The sequence below is a fragment of the Ochotona curzoniae genome, unplaced genomic scaffold (assembly GCF_017591425.1).
Source record: "Ochotona curzoniae isolate NIBS_2020 unplaced genomic scaffold, NIBS_Ocur_1.0 scaffold_3890, whole genome shotgun sequence".
NCBI classification, from domain to species: Eukaryota; Metazoa; Chordata; class Mammalia; order Lagomorpha; family Ochotonidae; genus Ochotona; species Ochotona curzoniae.
In genome coordinates this window covers 37,047,919-37,054,458 of record NW_024467115.1, presented here as the reverse complement: position 1 = coordinate 37,054,458, position 6,540 = coordinate 37,047,919, and positions in this window count along the sequence as shown.

Below are 6,540 nucleotides of genomic sequence, written 5' to 3'. Positions count from 1 at the left end.
AAGACTTTAGGGTTTTTTTTCCCCCTAATTATTGCATGTTTATGTTTTGAAGTGCATTTGCTTTAAAAATGTTCATTTAGAAAATAGAACAGTTAGTTCTGTGAAATAGTGTGGTGGCTTCCTTAAAGATGAAATATGCACTTACCCTCTGACTCAGCAACTATAGTCACCCCAGAAAAGTGGAGACAAGTGTCCGTAGCTCTATCCGGAACTAGCTAACCGTAAGAGCAGCAGCATCCCTCGGGTGCAGCTCTCACTCCGGGTGCAGCTCTCACTCCGTCAGCCCCTGACTTTGCTGGATTGGCAAACAAAGTGAAACTATCCTTGCAAGTATTTATAACAATCAAAGCAGCTGCACAAATCAGAAGATGCCAACAGAGTTACAATGAAACTGCCAAGGGCTTTCTAGTGGCATAGTTCAGTTAAGGCAACTTTGTTATTCTTATCAATCAAGTATCTTTTTGTATTCAGATCAGCCTCTTTGCTGGTACTGTCATGGAATGCTTGAAGCTGGGTAGCTGTATAAAGAAAAGGGGTTTCTTTAGCTCACAGTTCTCTTGTCTCAGTCAGACTCAAGGCAAGCCAGCTGGGCCAGGAGCCATGGCAGCCACAGCTACAACAACCCCAGGACACAGTTCATGTCCTCTTTGCTCAAGCAGCGGACCTTGGCACAGGACTACTTCAGCCCCTCTCTTAACCTCAGGACTCCATTGTGACAACAGAGACACCTCTCCCACTCCGCATCACCAGGTCACAGGGAACTTAGGCTCAAGTTGCTGCTTAGAAGTTTCCAGAAGCCTGTCCCACAGAAGGTGACCATGGGACCAGCAGGTACCCTGTGTGACAGGCACTCCAGGCCAGTAACACCCCTGCTCCCTCAGCCTGCACCTGCCCCTGTGCCGTTGCTGCAGAGGGAACAAGTCTTACCCTGCAGGTTTCCACTTGCGCAGAGCTCCAAAACCCAGCCTGGCAAAACTGAGGTGCCCCACGTTCCCCTGTTGCTGGCCACCTTCCCTCCTGCCCATCCTCTTCCCCAGGCTGCCCCCCCCCCAGCCTTTTCCTGAGACACTAAGCAAGCTCTCTTAGCCCCACATCAAAGGATTCATGCACTGTGCCCCAGAATCCGAGCACTCTGCCCCTGAGTGAGTGTAAAGGGCAGAGGACGTTAATCCTTTAACCCAGTCTGACTGTGTTATGGAAACCAGCAGTCATCCTGCAGCAGGGAGAGCCCTGGTGCCATAAATTACACAAGGGCCTTGTGTACCCAGTGGCTCCTCAAAAGCAAGCCCTCTCCATGCCTGCCAGGCACCTGCTACAAGGCCCACATCCTTGGCTCACAGCTGTGTCCCGAGGGCTTCTGGCAGGAACCACTTCTAGCTGACATTCTACTATCCACGGCTACACGGTTCATTATTGTCAGAGCTTGAGAAGATTCTGGGAAAAAAAATCATGACATGTCCACTGTGCAAGTCCTACTGCAGGTGACAGCAAGGGCAACATCCCCATCTATAGAAACCTAGAGACGCCATCTACAGCAGTAGCACCGGGAGCACACGTCACAAAGGACAGCCCTAACAGAAGCAGGTGACATGGGGAGGCCTGACCAAGACTGCTCAGAGGAGGAGATGATTCCACTGAGACTTCAGGAGGAACTGGGATTAACCAGTTAGAAGTCAAAGACGTGGGAAATAACCTAACCCAAAGGGGACTTGAGACTGCTTTGCTGTGAGTGGAGAAAACAGAGCCCTGTGGGTGTTTAGCACAGGATGGTTTTTATTGTGCTAGAATACACACGACACCACACTCAGCATTTCACCCACGTCGCGTGGCTAGATCAGAGGCACTGAGATCTCTCCCATCGCTGGGCAGTGACCACCACCCATCTTGAGGGCCCTTCTCCCCCGCAAGCTGAAGCCATGTCCCTGCTGGATCGCACCTCAGTCTCCCGCTGCCCAGCCCTGGCCCCAATGGTTCTGCTCTGTGTCCCATGGATGTGTCTACTACTGGGGCCTCAGATGGGCACAACCAACAGCAGTATTTGTCTTTAAGTGGCTGGCGTGTGTCACCCAGCGCACTGTTCTTGGGGTTCCTCCAAGCAGCAGCACATGTGGGGATCCCTCCCTCTTGAAGATTGAGTGACGTTCCATTGTTTGTACAAACCACATTTTCATTCGTTCATCCATGTGCAGACAACTGAACTGTCTCCTCCTTTTGGCCATTGGGAATAACTGCCGAGAACACGCACACGTACACTAACGGGTCCCCAGGGAGGTGAAGAAGATATGGTCCACTCGGCTCACTGCTCTGGAAGACCTAGAGTGTGGGGTCCAAGCATCTTTCTAGTCAGAGCCTCGTAACGTCGTGGCAGGTGGCAGAGGTGACAAGTGGTCACATTTGGAATCAGCAAGCCAGAGAAGGCAAGTAAGGCCAGGCCCAGGCTTTTAGAAAATTCTTCCTGTGCCTACTAAGAAGCAGGCTGCCACCACACTCTGACCCCTTTGAGGACAGCCCAAGTGATATAAGGACCTCCTGGTTAGACCCTCCCCTTCCAGTTGCCCACCCCTGGCACCCCTGGAGCCGCACCCTCAACACACAGGCTTTTAGGGGGTGCTCACATGGTGTGACAACCATGGCTGTGTTAAAGCAGTCCCTTAATCCTCTGGTCATCGTTTTGGTGGAGTTCCTGGGACAAAGGGGTGTTCCAGTTACAGGTTTCTGGGTACCTCCACACGGGCTGTTCCCCAGGCTGGCTGGGCCAGCTTGTACATCCATCAACATAACAGAAGGTTCCGTTGCTAGCTGGACACCCTTCTGGCTCAGAATCTACAGCCCCTGCATGGAATCATCACACATCATCAAGAAAGACATCCCAGAAAAAGCAGGCTTTCCAACAATAACAAAAAGAATGAATAAACCCCACTTCTCTGCAGGCCCCAGGCATGGCCATGGATGCCACATACATGCTTGTTCTGACTTTGTTTTATGGTGCTGAGTGCCAAAAATGTGTTTTTGACAATGACCCTTGTGCAAAAACATTTAGTCTCTGAGCGCCAACTAAGGACACAATTTTAATGTTCTGTTGCTTCAGTCACTGTGCAAATCTGGCAAGTAAACCAGCAGATAGATGAAGATCTCTCGCTCTTTCTCTCTCTGTCTCACCTTCTCTCTCTGCAAATCTACCTTTCCAATAAAAAATTAATAAATCATCTTTTGATTTTTTAAAAAGGAGGTAGTTCAAATCCTAATTTAATTCAACAAGTCCTTTTAAAAAAAAAAAAAAGCTGTGTCATTTCAAAATACCATTCTGGATCTATTGCTGCCCAATGCAGAACTCCACAGCTCGGCTGTCCCGAATTAGCAGAGCGGCTCATGAACTGGGCGGGGACTCAGTGCACCTGTTCCTCTGCTCCCAGCCTGTCCTCCTGGCCCTTGGCATTAGCATGGGCTTGTTACTCCTTAGGGACCCAGCTGGTTCCAACCGACTCTGTGCCTTCTCTTTATGATTCTGGAACTCTCTCGGCTCAACCCCTGAGAAGCCTCCATATTTTGACATCTTTGTCTTTTTGAACCTTGCTCTTGATATTCCTGAGTCCTTACTGTTCACCTGCCTTTTCTTCGTCCCTTCTCAGAATCCCTTTCTCTCCTTTTTTATTTTCCTAAGATTCAGCCAGCCTTTGTTTGAAAGGCAGAGCAACAGAAAAGGGGAGACAGAGAGAAAGGAGCTCTTCCGTTTTCTGGTTCACGCCCCAAAGGACTGCAACAGCCAGGGCTGGGCCAAGGTGAAGCCAGGAGCTTAACCGTGGTCTCCCACATGGGCGGCAGGGGCCCACTGCTTTCCAAAGTGCAGTATCAGGGAGCTGAGTCATTAGTGGGGCAGCCACAGCTCCAACTGGCTTATTAAATATGAGATGCTGGCATCACACCACCCGCTGCATGGTATTTGCTGGCACATTCTGCATTACAGACTACAATGTGGGAGCTGCAGTATGTGGAGCAGCCCAGGGGACACAGCCCAACACACCAAGTGTGAAGGAACTGGGGAGCCTCCCTAGTGCTCACCACAAGCCACTTTCCTAGATTTCACTACTGAGTCCTTGAGCATGATGTTTTCAAGTTAAAAAAAAAAAAAAAAACAGCTTTTCCTTTAAACTCTCAGCTTTTCTTCTCATCTACATAATTATCTTGCAGGAGGGGACTTTGTGTGAATTCCATATACCACATTTGATTTCTTCCTCCCAGACAACATCTCCAAATTCAAAACATCCAAATCCTTATCTCTCTTCATTTGTCTTTCTTGAAAAGAAAAAAATCATCCAACAGTGATACGACACCCAAGCAAACGGAGGCAGCAGGCAGTCCAACAGCTTGGGGTCAGAGGTGCGAGGGGCGAGGGGAGCAGGCGCCGCCATCACACGCAGGGCTGGGACGGCCATATCATAGACAAATGCCAGTGTCTGTGTGTCTGTGCAAACATTGCGACAGAGTCCTTCTCAGCCACAACCTCCCGTTCCTCCCTCTCCTGCCCCTGTGGACACAAACACAGCCCTCAGCCCTCCTGGCCCTTGTGAGTTGCTCGGCTTGTTACTCCTTAGGGGCCCAGCTGGTTCCAACCAACTCTCTGCCTTCTCTTTATGATTCTGGAACTCTCTCAGCTCAACCTCTGGGAAGCCTCCATATTTCAACATCTTTGTCTTTTTGAGCTTGCTCTCGGTGTTTCTGAGTCCTTTATGTTCACCTTGTCTCCAAGGAGGGGACAGAAGCACCACCAGGGTCAGAAGGTTTGTCTTTGTCTTATGTTTAAGGTCACCGGGGCATGATGTAATCTCCAAAGCTCACATAGAAGTCAACCTCAAGCATTGCTAGCAAACTGGACACGTGATCTGATCGGGTGGGAGCTGGGAGGTGAGTAGGGTCCAGTGCAGCCAGGGGGTGGGGTGACTGTGGCTTTGTAAGGAGACCGGAGGCTGGCGGTGGGGCATAGCAAAGAAAAACTGCTGGCTATAAAACCAGCATCCCATTCGGATGCCACTTCAAGCCCGAGCAGCCCCAACTTCTGATCCGGCTCCCTGCTGATAGAATAGCAAAGCAGCAGAAGTGACTCAAGTGTTTCTTTCTCATAGGATGACCTGCAAGAAGCTCCTGGCTCCTGACTTCAGCTGGTCCCAGTGCTGGCTGTAGCAGCCCTCTGCAGAGTCAACCAACAGGTGCACCGTCTTTCTTTTCCATCTCGTTTGTTTTCTCTCTATCTCTCTGTTAACTCTGGTGGGATGATACAGAGAAAGAATCTGATACTCTGATAAACCAAAGGAAAAAGGTGATGTGGAGGCAGCATTGGGGAGAAGTCACCAGTATGGGGGCAGTGAGCATCATAAACGTACAGGCATGTAAGAGTCCGTGGTTCCCACCAGTGAGCTGCAGGAAGGAAGGCCAGGGCCAGGAGCTGCAGGGGCCCTGGATGACCTGTTGCAGCCACTCAGGGGGTGGATGGATGCCCACAAACAGCTCCATGCTCAAGTCCAAGTAAAGAGACTGAGCCCAGGAATGGAACTGATCTCAGACAGACTGGGAGGAGGACAGGACTCCTGCCATTAGCCCAGCCCACTACAAACCTGCTCCTCTGTCTGCTGAGGCTTCTCTGCCGAGCCCTACCTGCGGGCTCCTGCCGAGTCAGCTTCCCTGTCCCTTCCTTATGTGACAGCTGGGCTGGGCTGTGGGTGGTGGTAATAGGGGTGGAAAGTGGCATAGGATCGGCGGGGAATATACTCCAGTGCCTCCCAAGGTCATGCCGCCAGGTGGCACAGACAGAGGGAGTTGGGAAGTCACCACGGCACCCCTGGGGGTGCAGGGTGGAAGAAGGAACACTGCAACCCACTATCACTCTTTCTGTTGAATTCTTGCCACTGACTCTGACTTTGTTCTCATTTTGAAGTGGGAAAAAAAAATCCCTCCAAATGCCAGAGTGAGGAAGATGCAGTGGAAGGATACCCAAGAGGGTCCCTCGGCCCCCAGGTGCAGACTGTGGTCCTAAAGTGAGGCTGTCTCCCAGGACCACCACCCCAGGGATCCCAGAGGTAAAAGGCTCATGGGAAATGGAGTTAAAATATGTCTATTCTCCAATAAAGGCAGAGGTGCTGGGAACCAACGCCCAGGCCCTAAACCCCCAGGCCTGTGGCCGTGCTTGCCCAACTAGACCAGGCTGGCAGACTTCAACGGAAAGCCTTATCACCCTCGCGGTCAGCTCTGTGTCTCCAACACACGTTAGGAGCCGTCCCCACCTCTTACCCCATCCCAGTGGTGCTGAAGATGGCACGCCCGTGGTCTTTCTGGAAATGGCAAAGTCGGTACAACGGGTTCAGGGAGCACACAGCCCATGGCAGAGTGAGCACCAAAACGGGCTTCCTGGGACACACACAGCTGGGGTAGGAATTCAACCTAGACCCACCAACAAGAACCAAAACTGGGAGGCAGAGAGCCTGAGACATAGCAGGCAGCAATGTCTGGCCCAGAATGGCCACGGGGCTCCACCCCGACCCTGCATAA